Source organism: Coturnix japonica, chromosome 15, assembly GCF_001577835.2.
Source record: "Coturnix japonica isolate 7356 chromosome 15, Coturnix japonica 2.1, whole genome shotgun sequence".
Classification (NCBI taxonomy): domain Eukaryota; kingdom Metazoa; phylum Chordata; class Aves; order Galliformes; family Phasianidae; genus Coturnix; species Coturnix japonica.
The window spans coordinates 6,364,126-6,385,418 of NC_029530.1; the positions used below are offsets into that span (position 1 = coordinate 6,364,126).

Here is a 21,293-nt window from a genome sequence, read left to right on the forward strand (position 1 = left end):
TCCCATCTGCTGCTTGTTCGGCAATGAAAGTGTGTGGTGCCCCGGAATGGGTTTCCAGTGTCACTACCAGCACTACCAGCTAGCAGGAGGGATACTGTGGGAACACAGTGAAACCCTGTGGGATACAGCTGGTGGCACTGCAAAGACAGGTTAGGGAACACTGGGCCGTGCACTGGGGCTTTTTGCCTGGAGCTGCATGGTTTCAGCTCCCCTTTAGCTGTGTTTTTGGGTAAGACATGGGGAAATCCTCCTCCCTGCATGCTCTGGTGTTGCACCAATGAGGGGTTCTCTGGGTGATATGAAGGTGAGGGCCACTAGGAAATGCCATGCCTTCCTCCCTGAGCAGGGCCCCCAGGTAAGACCCAGGACATGCTGTGACCCTCCTGAGCCCCTTGTGCAGCAGCAAACACTCCTGTGCCACACATTCAGTGCCTGGCATCAGGGAGCTCAGTAGGCAGCATGCATGGCTGTGCACCTTGCTCTCTTGGTGCTGCAGACATCCTTTGTTTGCTAGTTAAGTGATTTCTTGGCTCTCCTGCTAATGCTTGCTGGCATTTATATTGCTTAAATCAATATTAATTATCTTTTGTCCCGAACCAACAAAAAACCCCCCCCACTTCTTTTATTTCCTTCCCACCAGTTTGACAACCCGTAGGATGTGTGCCTATTCCTATCCCTCCCCATCCCCAGCATTTCCCTTTCCCTACTGCTCTCCAGCCCCAGCACTCAGCCCAGTTACTGCATGGCAAGAGTTAAACGCTCCACTCGGAAGCAGCATCATTTACCGGCACAACCAGCGCACAGCGCTCTCTGAGCCCTGTCCTCTGGGGAAGGCACAGCTCAGAGCTGCCTGCATGTTTGAAAACACTCCTGTCACCCAGCAGGCTGTGGCAGCACGGCGGCTTCCCCAGTGCTGCCTGATCGACGGGGTCAGAGCCCAGCAGCAGGCTGTGAGGAGGATGCTCCTTCAGCCGCTGTGCACCGCGATAGGCACTGACAGTGCCTGTGCCAAGCTGTGTTATTGCGTGGCTCGGTGCCATGGCCACCAGCCGCTCATCCCGCTGGTGAAGTCCCCATGCAGCCACTGCAGGGTCATGCAGGCAGCAGCTATTGACCAGCAGTGCTGCACAGAGGGTACGGCTTCAGCAGCTGCTGCTGTGCAGCGCTGCGCTGCAGCTCCAGCGCCGAGATGAGGTTGGAGCAAGGAGCAGCTACTAACAGATTCATTAAACTTGCTCCAGAGCAGCTATAAAAAATCAATTTAGTTCACCGGGAGGCTTGAACCAGTGCCAGTGGCAAGGAGCAGCTCACAGCTGAGAGCTCTCCAACCCTGAAGTGCTGCTGTGATATGGCTGGGGCTAAAGCACAGCAGCGTTGGAGCACACATATGCAGTGGTGCAGTCAGATGTGGGGCCTGGTGCTCCTCTCCCAGGGGTGAGCTCCAGCTCTGCTGCTGATCTCAGCCCAATGTCCAGCCCTGCCTGCAGTGGCAGAGCAGTGACAGCTCTTAGTGAGGCCCTGTGCTTGTCCTCCTATATAAATGCCCTTTGATGCCACATCCCCCTCGGGCCGTGCAGGCAGCACTGGGTAGGACTGCGTACAGCACTCACAGTAGCATTTGTATTCACAAGGGTCCCATTCTATTCAACTTTGCTTGTAAATGTGTTCCTTAAGTTTCTCCTTCTGAAAATTTTCCTACGGTGAAAAATAATGCAAGGCACCAGCGAGATGGAGCAACTGACTTCCATCTCAATGACACATCTAATGTGCCTGTGAATGGAAAGACTCTTATTCATTCTGGTCCCGTCCTTTGCATTCGGCTGCTTGGAATTTAGCAGGGCAATCATTAAAGCTGAGCAATGTGGAGGAAGGAGAGAGGGATCTCAGTCCCAGATGGTGACACTGGGATGCAGCCCTTCCCAGTGCATCAGTCCTTGGGAAAAGCCTTATACCCACAAAGCATCTGCACAGTAGAGAAAATCACATCTGGGGAGAAAATGCAGAAATGCCCATGGGAGTGCTCGTGGCTGTGGGAAAAGCCTGAGCCCCTCTATGGCATCGCCACCAAGCCCAGCCCGCCCCGAGCTTCAGCAGAGTTATTGAACAAACAGATCTGGAAGAACGCAATTGTCACTGTGGGTTACTCTTAAGCAGATGATTTGCAGGTCAAGGCTGACACTGGTGGGGTGATTCTGTCGCTAATTAGCTCGGTTTTCAGCTCTTGTGCCTTTTTTTTTCCCCTCTGTTTACATAATTAATTCTGTGAATTTTGTATTCTCACTTAAACTCACTTTTTTTTTTAGAGCAATCACTACTAAAAAATGAATTTTTTATAAGTTTGCCTTTGTTACTTTAAATTTTTTATAAACTTCTTACCCTTAAGGAATATTTCTTATAGCTAGCAATAAAGTATGTTAATTTCATTTGAAAAGGGAAATGTAAGTTTGTATTTTATTAAACACACACACCACCCATATATCTACATGCACGGTGCGCTCAGTGCTGAGCAATGTGCAGGAGAACCAAGAGATGGGTGGGAAGGAAGGCAGGGCCCTGGGTTGGGGCTGGGTGGGAGGTTCTGGTGGATACCATGGGGGAGGCTGTGGGGCTGGTCATAGGGGACAACATGGGGGAGGTCATGGAGGTGGCCATGGGGGGAGGACATGGGGGAGGCCATGGGGGAGAATACAGAAGAGGCTATGGGGGAGGTCATGGGGAAGGCTATTAGAGTGGGCATGGTAGTTGTTGTGGGAGGAGGATATAAAGGAAGTCGTGGGGGAGGTCGTGGTGGGAGGATATAGGGGAGGACATGGGGGTTCTCATAGGAGACAATATGGAGGAGGCCATGTGGGTGGCTATGGGGGAGGCTATTGGGGAGATTATGGAAGATATGGAGGAAGCCATGGGGAAGGCCTTGGGGAGGATATGGGTGATACTTTGGGTGAGGCCACTGCAGGAGACTTTGCCACTGTGGGTTGTAACGTGATGTAAATGATCATCTTTTGCCTTTGCCACAAAAATCCGTATCTCTTGAAATGAAGCCCCTTTTATTATTTATTTTTTTTTCACTTTGAAAATATTGCATATTTTTCTTCCTTCATTTGCATAGCATTTGAGATCGTCGGCTCAATACATAACGTGGAGTGTGTGCAGAATCACTGAAACACACATAACACAAAGCTCATGCTACCTGGGGAGGTTGCAGCCCCAGTAACAGGGTATTACTGCATCATAAAGCACGAGCTACTGAAGGAGATAAAGAATGTTTTCCCCTTTGGACAAGTAACCAGCAACGCTCTGACATGTCCTCAGGTGAAGGCTGCTTGTCTGAAACTATAAAACGCAAGAGCAAGCGGAGGGCAATCGGCAGTGACACAGACACAGACGTTCTCCCTCGCAAGGCACCAGCACAAAGGCACGTCAGCATGGTCAGATGCAGTTCCTGGCTGGCCACTGTGGGCACAAGGGCACCCCATCTGCCCTGTAAATTAAGTGCCTTTTGCATTTTTCATAGGATCATAGAATTATAGAACTATTAAGGTTGGAAAAGGCTTCTACATACAGTCCAACCATCAGTCTGTCACCACCACGTCCACTCATAGAATCGTGGAATCATTAAGGTTGAAATAGACCTCTAAGATCACCAAGCCCAACCACCAACCCATCCCCACCTCTAACCATGTCCCCAGGCGCCACATCTCCACATCTCTTGAATACCTCCAGGGACAGTGACCCCACTACTGCCCTGGGCAGCCTTTGCCAATGCCACTACTCTTTCCCCATGCTTGTGAATACTTCCCACACCAAACCCAGAGCCCGTGCCGATGAGAAATGTTTTACAGAAGGAATCACCAGGGTCAGATGGATGAAGGTGACATACGAGCATTCAGCCCCGTTTGGGCTACTCCAAGACAAATCGATGGACCACTGGGTCTCCAGGCTAATAAATAATAACAATGATAAAAATAAAATATAGCTAATAGTCCCGCAGCACATTCATAGGATGCATCCCTCAGACCTAATAAAGGCTTTGCTCTCAAGCTTAATTAAAAGCTATACGAAATAAACTTTCCCTCATGTCTGACATAAGGTCACAAGTGGTTTGTGCCACAGGACATGGGCCATCCCCATGGGTTGGTGCCCAGCCTGGGGGCAGCAAGAACATTCCACAGGGCTGTCCCACAGCTGTAATTCATCCTAATTACTTCCTCGGCTAGAGTATGCATTAATGACCCTTGTATTAACACAGAGTGCTATCATTTGTTTCCATATGAACCAGATTGCTCATTAATACCCTGTAAATTGTAACAAGATGCTCCTTGGATGCTAAGTATCGCTGCGTGCTTAGGGTCTGCCCTGTGCATGACATAGGACCCAGGATGTGCTGGCAGCCTTTGGGTTGCTCTGCAAGGACAGCTGTGGGATTGTCCCTGCTCCTTGATGGGGTCAGGAGCTCTGGGGCTGTCCCCTTTCCTGGAGCTGTGGTCTCAGACTGGGGTGCCGTTTGGCTGCTTCCATTTGGCCCCCTGAGCCATCCTTTGCCACAAAATCTCATTCCAAGGAGTGTGCCCACAATGAGCCTGTTCCTTTGATGTCCCAAGGGCAGAGGTTGGCTTTATTGTCCTCAAGGGCAGACAACCTGCTTCTTTATTGTCCCCTGGGCATGTACTGCTGATGTGAACAACACTCCATGAGCTGCTGCTGCTGTTGGAAGGACACCTCTCAGCCGGCTCAAAACCAGCACCTACCTCATTTGAATCCTTCCTGCTTTGATGAGTTCAGATCTTTATTAGCACAAGGCAATTTTAATTTCTTATCTATGGCATTTTGTTTTCCCTTTAATCACGCGAGGTGGGCTCAGCCAGGAGGGTATGCCGCAGCTCCCTCCCGCTGCTCCTTTGTTGCTCAATATTCTCACACAGTAATGTTCAATTATTCGTTACACAGTGTCTAATATTTTCTATGGCAAACGGAGTTTTATTATCAGTTAATGTATTGATGAAAGAGCACGAGTTAGTCGATCGAATCTGTAATAAATACAGACATATACTTGAACTATTGATTACTTCAGTTGCTTACGTGAAGTATTGGTATCAAGCATGCAGATTTGCCCTCGGACTGTTGAGTCATGACACACCAGCCACCGTTTTTAATAATAAAAAGTGACTATTTTTAAACACTTCACAAGAAAAAAAATCCATTTGCTTAATGGGTTTGTGCCTATCATTTGGACTGCTCCCGTGGAGGCAAAGGAAGGCGAATGGTGCCAGAGCCCAGACAGGTCCCAGGTGGTAATGTGATTTCCTGAGTGGTTTGGAAAAGGGAAGCATCAGAGTTGTTAGGCCAAAGACAGTTCTTTCTAAACTCACTTTGAAAGAAGGAAATCCCACAGTATCCTCTCCTTGTCCCATTGGTTCCATTGGTTCTCCATTCACTGAGGCAGTGTGGAGCGATGGGTGCAGCTGTCCCAGCAGAGTGTAGGGGCAGGGAGTGAGTAATGCCTTGCTATAAGGCCTCCCCGGAGCAGGGTGTTCCCAGGTTACGTCCCCATTACAACCCCGTGTAAGGGAGCTCTCAGCAGAAAGAGGACCCGGGCTCTTGAAACTTGACCTCACCCCGCATTCAGTGCACAGCTGCCCTGTGTCTTTATTAAGAGCCCTTCTCTATTCTGCAGCTCTTGTGTTTCTTTGGCCACCCCGTTCCAACCCCGACCCCCCCAGGGAGCAGCTCAGCTCATGCCTAACCCCAGCCTGGGGCGGATCACTTACTGCCTCCACCAATGGCCCCATTGACGGAGCCCTTTCAGCAGAGCAATGTGATCCTCAGCCCATGACTTTCCCAGTCCATTCACAACCTTTTTTAGGCATCCCCCCTCATTAAAGAGTCACGGCTGTCTTCTGCTTTACCTTTACAGAGCACTACAGAAGGGACTGTTACACCGTATGGAATTTCTTCTACACAATGGCCTGTGACCAGAAGGCTCCACAGAGCGCATCCCTTTGTAAGACGTGGATTTGTTAAGAGGTTCACCACTGCCCAAAGTGTTATGGCTACACCAAAACCTCACAGCACGACACATGCAGGCTGCCCAACCTGCACCACACCTCCAGGCACAGAATCAGGACCCATGTGTTGCACAGCCTGAATGTTAATTGTTTGAGCCAATGAATTTGTCTATTTCAGCAGTTCTGGCAATCTACATTGAGTAGTTTGTCTGCACGAGTGAAAACCTTCCTGACCTTTTCTATCAAATAGATTTTTGGGTCCTGGGAAAAAAAGAGAGCAAGCAACATTCATACAGAGCACTTTCACCCCAGAGGAGCCACAAACATCCCTCAGATGGGTGAGAAAGACTTTGTGCCGGGTTGGTGACACCAGGAGCTCAGAACTGCAGTTTATCACCAACCTGCACTTCTAGAAGCTATAACAAAAGTTCTCTGCTCAAAGAACATGGGACAAAAAAGAGCCTCTAGAAAAAAAAAACACAAAGGGTGGGTCATTTTACCTTTATTTTTGAAGGAAAGATGGATTGGGTTGAACTAAAAGGAAGTCATTTTGGAAGTCTGGTCAATCTTTTTCTCTACTTTTCAAAGCAAATATTACGGTTCCCACCGAGGAGGTCGATACCTCAGTAGTGCTCCATGCTGCTGCCTGATCTGCAGGGAGGGCTATGGAATTATCCTCGCATCTGGGGCAAAAATAAATATTTAATGGTGGTAATGGTTGTAATTTGCATTCAAATGTTTTTCAGAGCAAGAATTCTTCACTAAATGGCACCAAAAGCTTTTGAGGATGATGAACTCATGCGAGAGCGTTGCTTTCTATTCCCCTGAACGTCATCGCCAGAAAAATGGCTAAATTTAGCAAAAAGAAAGAAAGAAAGAAAGAAAAAAAGAGCAAAAAAGAAAAAAATCTATTTTCTCAGTTGTAATAAATACAGTGTGTAGTAAAAAGGAGCATACTTCAGCTGTAAGTGGGGTATTGTTATTTGATATGTGGGAGAAAAAACAGAAAGCTAATAAGACATTTTTATACATGAAAAAAAAAAAGAAAGTCATGTAATCCTGGCACATTATACATGCTGTACTTATTCATGGTCTATCCACGGGCAGATATTTATTATTATACACAGCCATCCGTTATGCAAGGAGATGCAGATCTGAGCTTTCGTGTGGAGAAGCTCAGGGCACATCCCTCGCTCAGAGAGCATCCTGCTGTTATCCATCCCCCTGCCTATGCAGCCCTTCCTCTGGCTGTGCTGCTGCTGGCACTGGGTGACCCACTGCTTCCTGCACACACGGGGCTGCCCCATGGCACAACCTCACCACTGAGACATAGCTTTGACCTCGAGGCCCCACTCGCTGCCCCATGGTGTTCAGTGCTGTGATGTGCTTGCATCCAAGCACAAGATTTCTCAGGCATCCTGAAGTCCTGCATCCCATTATTCTTTCCTAGGCAGTATCTCATCTAGCTGAGCACCATTCAAAGCAACAAAGAGAGCACATCCTTTTAGTTTTGCCAGTTTTCCAATACTTGTTTTTTTTTTTCCCCCAATATCCTTTCAGTCCTGAACACTGGCTGCCGTATGTCTGCTCTTATGTGGAGATAATCCCATGACTTGATTTTCAAGTACATTTAGTGTCTAGACAGGGCACTGTGGCCCTTTGTCCTTCCCCTGTGGTTCCCTTACTGATTTCTGCAGCCTTCCAGTGTGGGCACAATCCAAAATCAGCGTGGTTCGGTGCTGCAGCCCCTCATGTCCCACCTTCCAGCAGAGCCAAAGCACTGCTATCCTGCAGCACTTCCCTCTGTTACTTATCAAAAATGGCCTAAAAAAGAACAAGGTCAGAGTGGGTGTGGAAATTACCATGAAGGAGGATAAAGAAAGGCCAAGAAGTGACCTGGTCAGGGGCACTCACTCCTGGGACGTGCCCTCAAGCTGCTGCCCGTGCTCAGGCTCTGGGTCAGCTTGGAGGTACAGCCCCTCAAGGACTTCCCTGTCTCCAAGGTCCCCAAAGTCTGCAAGGTCCCCACAAGGACCCCAAGGTCTCCCCAAGTGTCCCCAGGCCAAAGATGCTGCAGTCCCCAGAGCAATGCAGGGAGCAGCAAGGAGCAGCGACCCCACACACCCAGCAGCTCCTTCCCTCCACACCCATACATCAGAACAACCCAATTAAGTCATTTACAGTGAGGACCTGGAGATGGCAGCAACATATAATCACAAACATAAGCAGTTTTTACATGGTAATTATATATTCTATTTTTTTTCTTTTTTTTATCAGTGCAACACAGACAGAAGATTATTTTATGCTTGATATCATTCTAATTTTTGATCCATTTTTCCCCCCAACTTAAAAAGGATTAAGATTGGGCTTCTGGTAATAATTTTGGATATGCCGACTTCATAAGTACTACACAGCTTTGTATTAAACCGATTATTAGCTACTTTTGCTTATTGTTAACAGCGCTTCTCTTCTTTGGGCAAACATCTAAGGCGTGTGGAACCAGATGGTTGCAATGGTCAAGCCGAAAGGCCAGAATGGTTTTTTTTTAAGCCTGTTTTAAAATAAAACATACTATTCCTTTAAACTTCATCTGATAAAACAGTCTCGAGGAGATAGGCAACGAGAGAGGAAACACCGTGCCTGGCTTTGATCATTTTCAAAAGGAATTGGCACATGTGATTTTCTAGAAGATGAAGGCACCAGGTGAAACTATTTCATAACCCAAGCCCTTTTCTCTGCCGAAACCAGCATCTGCTTCTCGTTTTCCCTCGGTTTGAAGAGCAGCCCGCCTGACCCCCAGTTTACATCAATTACTGCTTGGTAGCGGCCGACAGCAAGAGGCAGAGGCTTGGAGAGTGGGCAGCCAAGGGGCCACATGTGGTGGTGGGGATGGAGAGGAAGGGATGCATGTATGAGGGCACAAGGATGCGCGTGGGGTGGTTGTGAATGAGGCTTCTTTCTCCTCCTCTCTTGCTATGCTATATTTTTCTGCTTTCACAACGTTCATCCTCACACCCATCGAATGATTCACTTGCTTTCCACCACCCAACGCAGTGTGCATAGAAATGGGTGGGAGGGATGGCAAATGGGGAATGGTTCCTTGGGGACACGGCAGCAGTCCCCTCATCCCCGCCATGGCCATGTGTCTATACAAGCGGCCACCTCCATCTGCAGAGCTTCAGCAGAGATTGGGGCATTGGGGACACTGCTGCCATGTGCACCGTGTCCAGCAATGTGCCCATCACCATGTACAGCACCATGTCCAGCACCACATCCAGCACTGTGTCCAGCCCCTGTTTCCAACACCATGTCCAGCAACACTCAGCCCCACTCCCACCACCCCTCTGCCACAAAGATGAGCGCAATGAAGCAAAATCCATGTGCATGCAGAGCACTCTTTGGCTAACACTTATGGCTAAAGCCAGTCCTGTCCCTTCTGGCTGTGTGGTGGTGATGTGCTGATCACCAATAGAAAGGATCATGGCATAAAATCCAGCTATTAACAAGACAACATTAATTATAACTAGTTTCACAACAGCTGGAAATAACAAATGAAATTGTCCCTGTTTGGTGCCAGTAGGGAACAAGTGTGGAGTGAATGAGTTTGTGGTTAGAAATCAAAGATTTACAGACTATCTAGGAGTAATTTCTGATCCACATGAATTAATAAATCGCAGGTAATTACTGAGGACAGAGCTAGGAAGGTTCATCTTAACAGGTCAGTCACGAATAGTCGTAATAATCAAACTGTCTCTGGAGCCAATATACAGTGCTAGAGCTGGGGCCAAAAAGGCCACGTTTCCCTGGTGTTCACTTCCCCACAGCTCCTCCTGCTCTGGTCATTCCCTGCTGAGGGCAGTTGCACACAGTTGGCATGAACATCACACTTACACATCAGTGCCCACCTGAAGCAATCACAGCATCACTCCAATGCTGCCATGGGAGGAATGGGATGGCAGCAGCTCAGGGGAACCACTGGGGATGGGTTATTCCAAACACCACCCAAAGGAGGATGCGATGTTGCTCTCCCAGTGCTCAGTGCATCCTGGAAAAAGGATGTGGAGTCATTAAAAATAGAAGCATGAAAGATTATTTACATTTCAAGAATAGCTGAGGTCTTTAAAGAAACTTCCATCATCCTTTAAAGGCTCTTAGTCAAACGGCGTTCATTATTAATGCCTGTTGGCTTTATTTAGCCTATGACTACAATTATATATTTATGAGGTAATCAGCAATTGGAAATTTCCCTGTAATGGTAACTGGAGCTTGGCATCCAAATAAAATGAACACCATTAAGAAAGTATTGCGGTCATTGGGGTGGATCAAGTGTGCTAATAGCCCAACTAACAGCAATTAAGTCAATTAACCATTCAGACATATGCTGCTCAATTTCCCTGCTTAAACAGCCCGGTGCATCTGCGAAATTTGTGGAACTTATTTATGGTGTAAGCGGCTGCTCGTCATTATTAACCAGGGGAAACAGTGAAAATAAGGGAGGCTTGTAAAAAATTAACTACTGCAGCAAAGGGTCTGCTAATTGCCAGCTACCCTCCCAACAGGAGAAGGTTTTGTTTTGCTGAGTGTTTATTTATTGTGTTTTGAACGTCACTGTGAGCACGTCATGGAATTACCTCCATAGGTGAATGAGGCAGGTGGATGTTGTGGAACAAACAGCCTGGATTGAAGTAGTCTGAGGTGGGCAGCACAGTGCTGGGAGATGGGTGATGGGATGTGAGAGATTGGCACTGGGAGGTGGGCAGTGGGTGATGGGAGGTGGAAGATCAGCACATGGAGGTGGGTGATGGATGCTGGGAGATGGGAGATAAGCAATGGGAGATGGGCACTGGCTGGTGTGAGGCCTCTCCTCCCCTTTTCCCTGTTTTGGGTTCTTGCCATCTGTCCAGAAGAGGATGTTCCTAAGTTTTGTTAAGTGCCTGCTTTAATGAACACCATTAAAGTTAACCTAACCATATAAAATACAGGAGAAATCTCCCATAAATACAGGTAAATAGAGATTGTAAAGATAAATAACAATACCAGTGTGTGAGAAGTGATAATGTACTCTATTTACTGCAGGCCCATAAAAGGCCAGTAAAAGATACTGCGCCTTTAATGACTTACTTTCTCCATGGCAGCCAGCACTCACAGTTAGCAAGCTAAGGATGCAGTGACACAAAAAAGCTTACAGATAATTAAATATTGATTTTTGTTTTCTAATCCTATATAAAAATTGTCCTGGGTCTCCCAATGGTAGTTTCATCTCACTAGGACACAGGGAGTGCTATTAACCCTGTTTGGTTTCAAGCTGTTGCAGAACAAATAAACAGGGGCCTGAAGAACCCAGGCAGCTGCCAGCACCCTCCATGAGCACCGTGCCCAGGCAGACAATGAGGCTGTGGTTGGAGCAGTGTCCCTTCCACAAGGGTTCCACCAGCCCTGTCTCTCTGCCCCCATCCCTGCCCCACGGAGCCCCATTGGGTGCATGCTGACAGCTCATGGGTGTTCTGCAACGAGCAAAAAAGGTATTAAAGTAATAACCTCCAAGTCTGCCACGCATGATGTTCTCTATCACTATTGGGAAAGCAATTGCCTCCAGCAAAGATCTATTTCCTAAGTTGCTCATTTACAAACATGCGGTAAGTACTGTGTACACAGTATGAAATGGAATAAACCCCACCATTATACAATAGAGCCACTCATTCACAAAATGAAGCGAGGGGCTTCCTTTCCCAGCTATCTTTTCAAAACCACCATGCAGCACAACTCGCACTGTTTGCGGACCTGAGGATGTGAGTAAATCACATTGCTTTGCATAATTCCTGTCCTTGGGTACATTGTGCCTTGTCTGAAAGAGGAGAACATCCATTCCCATCACTTCTCCAGCGCTCTGCGTAAAAATGTGGCTGCTGCTTTAACAAGCTGGATGGGTCTGATTGAAGGGGAAATAGCAAAGCATCCTCCTGAAAAGCTGAATGCACCATTTGCTTAGAAATCTTACTTTATTTTATTTTACTTTTTATTGCATAAAGGCTCAATATTTTCCATGCCAAGTATCAGCACCAAGCATCACCACGTACCCTAAGCCCCTACTCAGCCAGGCATGGAAGTGCAAAGTAAGGACTGACCCGTGCCCTAACTGTGCTGACTGCAAGCACTTGGAGCAGGGGGCTGAGGTCTCCTCCAGATTCTTTGTAGCCCCCACCTTCACCCCCCCCCTGCTCCCCTCCCTCCAGCTCCCGGCTGAGAGCTGCGTGGCTGCGAAGAGCTCAGGGAGGGCTGGAGAGACAAAGCGGCAGCCCCTACGCGCTGCATCTGAACCTGAGCAGATAACCACAGATCTTTTGTGGTTGTCTGACTCTTTCTCTGCTCTTCCTCTGGGGGTTCCCGACCTCATTTGCAAGCGGTGCAAGCTAACCGCTGCGCTCCTGCAGGAGGCTCCGTGGGAAGCAGCCCGCACCGAGCCCGCTGTACTGCGCTGCGCTGCGATTTAGGGGGGGCACTGCTGTCTGAGCTCACCAGTACCCCTTCCGTGCCTCCCCCCATCAAATCCAGGCTCTTCATGGAGCCTGGATCAACACCTGTCCTGTGATGCCTTCTACCAGAGCCCCAGCACTTGGTCTGCTATTGGTTCTGCCTGCCGCAAAGAGTTTAATAGCCAAAAACTTCGGGTTGTTTTGAACAAGGCAACCAAGTCCTTCCTGAAGGGATGCGCTCCAGCCCCCCAGGATATGTGCAGGAAAGAAGCACCAGGGCACAGGAATATCACCTGCCCAGAGATGATACTCAGGCACCAAATCCACAGCGAGGAGCTGGTGGCACTGAACCCTCAAGCACAATATCATGGCAGCACCAGCTGACCCCACCAGATGGTGATGGTGGCACCCAGATGTCCCCTAGGATGTCCCCGTGCCACAGCCCAGGAGTGCTCAGTGTCGGGGGCACTTTCAGGCACTGCCAGCAGGAGCCACTGATTGAGACTCAAAAGGAATTCTTGGAGGGCAGCAGGATGCCAGGCCGAAGCAGAACAGCAGCAGGTTTGAGACTACAGACGCGTTCGTCAGAGTTGATGAATGCTGGCTTGTCAAGCCTTCCCATTTCAGACCCTGGATTGCCTTTAAAGTTTGCCAAGTCACTTTTCAGCATTTGTGTGGGCAGAAGGAGACGTGCAATTAAGCTGCAATTGCTGCACCGAAGCCGAATACTTTCAAGTTTGTTATTTCCTCAGAAATGACAAAATGCTGGTAGCGAGACAAGGAACAGGACAGGCACTGCTGTTGCAAAACTCAGCGCAAGGAACACGTATGTCCAAAAACTGATCTGGCTTTTGTTGAAGAATGAAGACGTGTACATCAAGAGCTGCTTTAATACTAGAGAAACAGGCTGGGGAACTGAGAGCCAAGATCACAAACCTCATTAGAGCATGGGGAGGTGGGGGTGGGAGGCACAGGCAGCAGCGCTGCTGCAGCCATCACCCAGCACACATACCCACTATGGGCACAGCTCTGCCACTGCTCAGTGCAGGGCATGGGCTGTGGCTCAGCACCGCCTATGAGCAGCCAGGGGCACTGATTCCCCAACAGCAGAGGGACAGCTTGGTGGGTACCTTCCCCACAAAGTTCCTATTCCTGCACCCACAGCAGCACAGTGAAAAACTTCTTCCTAGGCCATAAAGCACGCAGGCACGGAATGATCTGGAGGAAGTTGGCTGCTGCCAGTTTCAAGCTCCTGGCTGAAACACAGCGAGCACCTCAGCAAGAGACACAGGGCTGGGGAATGGCTCACCAGGAGCCAGTCCAGAGATCGTGATGTTCTCCCGGGAGTAACCAGGCAACAGAAACGGGAGCACCCAGTTGGTGCGGAGCCTTGCTAACATATTGCTTTTTAATCAACACTTAAACAAGAAATGCTCTTTTCCGTCTAATGCCTGGGCTCATTTCAGAGCAGCTCGTCATGCCACCCAGTCTGAAAGCAAGAGAGAGGAACTCTTTCAGAAGGGAACGTTCACCCAAAATATGTGATGTAATCCAACAGTCATTTTCTGCCTTGCTTTTGCTGACTGCAGAAAGCTGCGTTTGGATGCACGCTGCTCTCATGCCAGCTCGGCTTCGCTTCCCACTGCAAAGAGGCAACACAGCAACAGAACAACCAATTAACTTGCATAGACAGCCCAGCACTGGGATGGAATGGGGCATTCCTGGCTGTGCACCTTGCAACCCCTTTCAGCAAAGCTGAAAGCACTAAGCCAGGCTATGGGGCACGATGGCATGCAACATGCACGTTGCAGGGATGCTGAGCCACTATGCAAAGCCCCATTCATTTTGTTCATTAACTGGGCCAGACTGTGGTGGCACCTTGAGTGGAGGTTGAAGGTGTGGGAACCACACCAGCACTCCCTTTGAACCTGTTCCACTCTTGCTTGCTAGCCAAATAAACCCAAACTCATCTCTTTGGAAACAGTTGTGTTATGGTTGCAAACTTTCCCATGGCAACATGTGATTTTGGTCAAGTTTAATTTCAAACTAAATTGAAACAAAGCATTTCAATGAAGGCAACACCGTTCTCCCCCCCTCCCCCCCTTTTTTTTAAACATTTTCCAAATGTCACCTTCTGATATTTCACTTTAAAATGCCTTTCCTTTGGAAATTTGTACTACTTAAGAAAATGAGGATGAGGTTCGATCTCCTCCCAAACCACACGACTGAGGGAGGGGATCCCTCCCATGCATGTGGATGTGGCACTGGAGCCCACTCTATGCCCTATGGTGGCACTGAGTTAGACGGTGCAAAATAAGACAACAAAGGAGGAGATGGCACTGCGAGCACAGAGAGGGATTTCTGAGCATCCTTAGGCTTCTTACATACTGGGCTATGTGGATTGTTGGAGGTCTCCTCCATACTGGGCAGCAGAAAGGAGCTGTGGCCACTCATGCCTGGGGAATGGGGTCATGGCAGTTCTTTGCAGCCTATTTTAAATCACAGTTGCCAGCAGAGTTGGAGAAGACAATGAAAGGAGGGGGTTTATTGCACAGGCAGCAATAAATTCTCCTGCAAGTGTCTGAAGGAACGAAATGCTTCCTAAGCAAGTTCAGCTAGAAGTACGAGTGTGCAAAAGCCATATGGGCAGTGGGAGTATGTGGGTGTGCTCGGGTGCAGAAGCATGGCATCTCAGGGCACTCAGCTGGGAGGGGTGAGCATGGGGGATGTGTGCATGGCTGTGCACGTACATGTGCACATGTCGGCATGTGTATATGTGCATGTGTGTGCCCTGCTCCAGGCAGCCGTGTGCAGGATGCTGTAGGTGTGCTGTGATGCTGCTCTTTCCAAAGGGCAGCACCTAGAGCCCCACATACAGTGCCTGTGCCCGCTGTGTGGGTGGCTGGACCGGGCTCATGCCCACATGGGGTCACCATGTGTGGCTGCTGATAATGCAGGGCTGGGAGCTGCGTGGTGCGTGATGGGAATAGAGACAGCGCTGCTGCTCCCGAGGGCTGGGAAGGCACGGCGGTACACTGGAGCTGCAGGCAGGTTGTGAGTGGAGACAGATAAGGGACAGCATTGTGAAGCCATGGGATATTTTTAACACATACACTTAAAGGGAAGGTTGTGCCCCGTTCCGATGGTTCGGATAGCAAAGCCTCGCTCCTTGTGATATTTTAAAAGGCTGCAGGAAGGATTAAAATGTAATTCCAAATTCAGATTCATGTCTCCTCTTCAGCTCTTTTAAAGGCCCAGAGGAACTCGTCCTATTTCAGAGGAGCATTTCTTCTCCTCTCCAGTCTCTGCCCAGCAGCCTATATTTATACCAGGAGTGAGAGAACTGAACACAACGGGAATGTTGGAATGTTTTGCTAGTTCACAATCCACACACCAGCTTTGGCTGCTCCTCGTACCTTGTTCTGCAGGAGCTGAGTCCAACTTTGCCTTTGGTACCTGAGTTCCCACTGCAGCCCCCACACACCACAGCAGCCACATGCCACTGCCCAGGCTGAAGGGCATTACTCAGCTCTCCCATCACCCAGACACAAGGGGGTTCCTTCAGATTTATGCCACCACAACTAAATTTAGCATGTTAATAAATGGCTGGGCCATTAACAAACAGAGAGCTACCGAAGATTCTGCACTTCATGACTAGACCAGAGTCACGCAATCACTTCTGCCTCATCGCTTTCCCCGCCTTCACATCCTCCACACTTCGATCTTCCTGCCCTCAAAGCTGGGGATGGAGGGTGTCCACACGGAACCCCATGGAGCTGCATGTGGGACAGCCCAGCCCCTGCTGCCAGCTCTGCAGTGGGGCCGAGCAGTGCCACACTCCTTGTGACACGCTCCCCGCAGTGACATCCCCCCCCCCCTCCACTCACAGCTCTGGCACTTCTGTCACTCTCGTCCCAAACCATCTGGCTCCTGCAAGCAAATAGAAGTCCTCCTACACAGACCCTCTGCTGAGGGATGGATCCTTCCCTGCCTGACACCAGCAGCCTCCCATTGACGACGGCCATCCCTAAGCATCCAACCTGGGCCATTTTCCTCCCAGACGCTGCCTTGGGAAAAAGGGAGCAGGGTCTGGGTCAATAACGTCCATCAGCAACAAAATATTTCATTCTGACTTCAGATTTTAGAAACGATTAAGAAAGCAAAATGAATTTGAAAACGAATATCCAGCAGTCCGTTCCAATAAGGCCAACAGATAATGCTTTAACCTTGTTAAAACATGGGGGTGGGGGGTGGGGGGGGTTATTTCAAAGCAAAAACTTATTAACATAGAAATGTTCCAGCAACTAAATAAATAAATAAGATAGTTTTGACGTGATGTATCCGTGACAGGTAAAAATTGAATTGCAGAACCGTCAGGCAGCTGTGTTTAGATCAGGCACCTTAACTGGAATCCAAAGGAATACGAAATAATGGGATTTTGCTTACACTCAGATTGTCTCTTATGTTTTAGAGCTGTGTGAGTAATGTATTCTCAAAACACGTTGGGGGTGGGGGAATAAATAGATAAATAAATAGATAGATAGATAGATAGATAAATAAATAAAGGAACACATGAGATTTTGACCACTGGTGAATCAGAATGCTCCAAAAAGCCACTTTCTAGATGAACAAAGCGACTACGTATGGGAAGTTCTCACTTTATCTTTACTCTTTTTACCTTCTCCCCCCAGCAACTGACTCAGTGCCACGGCACCGCACTACTCCTGGTGCCTGGGATGTGGCACCCAGCCTGGTGTCATCAAGCAATAGGTCTGTCCCTCACCCGGGCCCATCCTCACATTTCTTCCCCTCTTCTATTGGTGTCTTTTGATTACAAGCCCGCTTTGAAGAGACACTAATTGTAGCCTGCACACAATGCTTGTAATTATGCCTATTACATTTTGATTCATTTCCATATGTCAACACTACTACAAGGGGGACGTTGGGGGGGGGGGGAAGAGTAGTTTTATAATCGGTTATTGTCTGCAAAAAAACCTGCGCAGCGCGTGAGTGAAGTGTTCTTTGTGGAAACTGAAAATAAGATGNATTCATTTCCATATGTCAACACTACTACAAGGGGGGGGTTGGGAAAGGGGGGAAGAGTAGTTTTATAATCGGTTATTGTCTGCAAAAAAACCTGCGCAGCGCGTGAGTGAAGTGTTCTTTGTGGAAACTGAAAATAAGATGATAAATAAAAGTCTTCCTCTGACATCCAGAAAATGGACACTTTAAAATAAATTGCCACTGTTGATCAAGAAGATTGCTAGCTACCTTTTACATTAATGAGGCAAATACTCTTCAAGTCCCTAATAGCAATATGTTTGAGTATGTCATTTCAATAGCTTCTTTCTTAATAAAGCTTGACCCTAATATTCCCTTTGCTGTCAAAGGCATTGTCCTGCCAGACGTATCTGTGAGCTTTAGCTGCTAATCAGAATAAAAAGGGAGAGGCGAGAGCTACTGTTGTGCAAAGGGCTGCAGCACCAAGGTGGGACCCATGGGGATGGATGGGGACCTGCCTACCCCTCACCTCATAGCTACCATTGCTTCCAGTGTCCACATCTGCATCACTGAGCCCGGTGCCCACCAGGTAGCCCGACCCACTAATTACAGCACTTGCAAAAGTCGGAAAGGAGCTTATTCTTTAGCAATCAATCAATACAAGTTAAAAGGGCATCTTGTTTGTTTCTGTAACAATGCTCTTTAGAAAATTGGGACCTTTTACATTTCCTGGCTGATACGCCATCAGTCATAACGTTGCATCAGTCACATCACGTTAGGTCTCAAGGCATAATATAACATGATGTGACCGGTGCACCGGGCCGGGGATTTACAAAGAGAGGCATTGCATTCTGTAAGATATTACAATGAGTTTTTCATTTCTAGTTTGAGGATGAAGCAGCTGGCTTTGTGCAGCTGGGAGCTGCAAACCCGCATGGCCATGCAGTGCTGGTGGCTGTGACAAGGGTAGGGATACGTGCCCAGAGCAGCACCCACCTCTGTCACACGCTGGTGATCACTGCACAGTGCCTCGGTGCCCACCTAGGCATAAATGGGTGTTCTCAGGGCCGGTACATCAAAGAAACATATAGGAAGGTTTCATGAACAAAGCTGCTTCTGGGTTTGTCATACAAATGAATTCCATCTTTCAAGTTCCTAAGACACTCCTATTTTAGCAAAGTGAAATTTTAAACTCCAAAACAGCACAAAAGCTACATTTTCCCTTCAAAATAATGGTAGGAGAAAGATTTCCTGGATTGACACCAAGCTGTATTACATAAAAGAAAGATAACTCAAGCACTGACGGGGATACAAAGCGGTTGACTTTCCAATGCCTCTATTTGATTCATCCTTTGGACCTCCCCGCATGGAGGGTGATCTCCAAAGACATGAAATCTAATGTCTGAATTATAATTAACCCTGAGTTTCTCCAAGCCTGGGTGCTCAGCCTCCCCGAGTACCTGTCACCAACCATGGCTGCACAAGCCCTCATTTGTGGCTCCTATTGCAGAAGCAGACCCCCAGAGGCACTGCTCATGGAGGGATACTGCAGAGCTGAGGAGGCTTCACGAGCGAAGGGGATGATGTATTCTGTTTTTAATCAGGGCTGTGGAGAACATTCAGGCAGCTGCCCACATAGGGACATAACCTGGATGTTACGCACAGGCTGGTAGAGAAGTTTCTGAGAAGGGAATGTTGTGACTTTTCCCTACAGAGCAGCTAAACAGTAAAGAAGTTAACGATTGGAAGAGTCCTTATTTATTCTGATAAGTTATCATCAGTGTCACCGAGATGAACATTTAGGCAGAACAGCTCCCCTGCCCACACACGGTGTTTGCTTTTTAAAAGTATTGCAAATAGCTCCGTGGCTTTAAATAAATAAATAGCTAATGAGTCACACCAATAGGAATTTAATGTCAAGACGGAGGAAGTGCCTGCTGAGTGCCTAGCCTAGAAAGTTGGTTAGCACTTGTTAACCACCTCGGTGCCATTCCTGTTAGCAGCTCTCCAACAGGACCCAGGGGGTCCTCCTCTCAACTAGGGGTCTGGGGACATCGGTGGGGAGGTGACAAGGAGCTGAGAGGTGACAGCATCCCTCTCCTTCATTCATCTCATCTGATGGAGCTGCAAAGCTGCCCAGTTGCTCAGTACTCCAGGTCCCCTCCCATCACCCACTTGTCTCGCATGTACTGGGACTTCCCATGTACAGCAAGCTGGTTGCTGGGAGTGTGGGCTGAACTCAGGCAGCCCTGCCTTGCCAGAGAGCTGGGCCCACTGTTGACCCCAGTTCAGGCTGGCAAACCTGCTCCCACCACAAGACACAGGCTTTTTCTAGTGGAAATCTCATCAGCAGAATAACAGCATTTTTTCTTTACAGAGTAGTCAATCTGAAAGCCCAGACAGAGATCATTTCAATCGCTTCTCCATCTCCCATGACCCCACAGTCTGTCCAACAATGACCCAGTGAGGAGCCAAGGAGAGAATCTCCAGCTCAGTGGCCAAACAGCTCCTCTTCCCACTCCCTGCCCTGGGCACTGAGCATCACAAGAGGGGTGTGCTGTAGGAAACCGGAATGCCTGGGTTGGAAGGCATTGGAGCTCTGCAGAGGTCACAAAGGTGTGATGTCCATAGCAGCTGCCACAGGGGAGCACAGGGTGTTCAGACCCCAGTGCTCCCACTATGGGCATTGCCCAGCAATGGGGGAGGCGAGGAAGGAATGGAAAAATCATCACACACATTGCACAGATGGAAAGAGTTTACAGCCCTCCTCACTTCCTCATCCTCGTGGTGTAAATTATACGGACAGATGTACAATCTGGGACGTTGTCCAGATTTCCTATTTTTTATATATATTTCTCTTTTTTTCTTCTTTTAAGAAAGAGAGATGCTAAAACAACACTAGCTCTGCCATGTCTCGTCCTTGGCTCTCAGTGTTGGCTATGGGATGGAAGCAGCCAGCACTGCTGGCACGTGGGGAGTGATCCAGATCAGCTCGGGGGCTGCCTGAGGCGCTGCTCACTGCACTCTGGCACATGGGGACGTGGCACTGCCTGGGCAGGGTCTGACTGTGCCACTGTAGGCACAAAGCACTATAGGCACTACTGCCAGTACTGGGGTGACTGTGCTCCTGCACCTGAATAGGAGCAGCTCTTTGGATATATACTAGATTGCCAGGAGCAAGAGGGAGGAGGTAGATGACAGCATATTTCCAGTGCTTTGCTTTGCACAGCCATCCTGAAGGCAGCATGTCTGCACAAGGCTCAGTGTGCCTCTCTGTGCTGCTTCCAAACAAGGATCAAGCACATTTTCCAAAGCATATTCTCCCCCGTCAAACACTGCTCTCACTTTGGAGACTGTCCACGGCTTTGACACTCCTGTGGGTTTTCTACCTACATCCTTGTGCCAAAGATTCCTTGGCGGAGTGGCAGGTTGTGCTTGGCTGCTGCCAGGGGGAATGGAGCCGCTCACACCCTGCTTCCAGGGACCCAGCCCTGCTGCCAGCAGGTGCCCAGGGACCCTGCATTGTGATGCCCATAGTAGTGAGTCTCCTGCTCCCTGCTGTCCCACCCCAATGACCCAGCCACAGACTGCGCTGAGGAGACATGAGATTTCTCAGTGCATTTCCCTTAGAAAACAGTCTGACTGCAGTGAAGAACGCCTCTCTGTCCAAGAAGTTCCGACTGGCTTTATGGAAGAGTAAATAGTAATGAAGCAGTGAACTGAACATCATAGAAATGGGTGTGCCAGCAGTATCTCTGCAGGACAGAACTGACAGAAGTGCACTGGGCTCTGTCACCACAGTGGCCATCCCAGG

General features: G+C 48.6%; 1 long non-coding RNA gene across 2 annotated transcripts in view; it reads right to left on the minus strand.

Annotated features, from left to right (window-relative positions):
* The window catches only part of LOC107321414, a 67,149-nt gene that overhangs the window by 32,712 nt on the left and 13,144 nt on the right, over nucleotides 1–21,293 (minus strand). Inside the window, exons 2-3 of one of the 2 annotated variants that reach the window (XR_004309015.1) lie at nucleotides 9,911–10,050; nucleotides 6,501–6,688 (exon numbers count right to left, since the gene is read on the minus strand). This is a non-coding gene — a long non-coding RNA (uncharacterized LOC107321414). Of the gene's footprint in view, nucleotides 1–6,500; nucleotides 6,689–9,910; nucleotides 10,051–21,293 lie in introns of those variants that run through there. The other variant, XR_004309014.1, reaches the window with a different exon arrangement.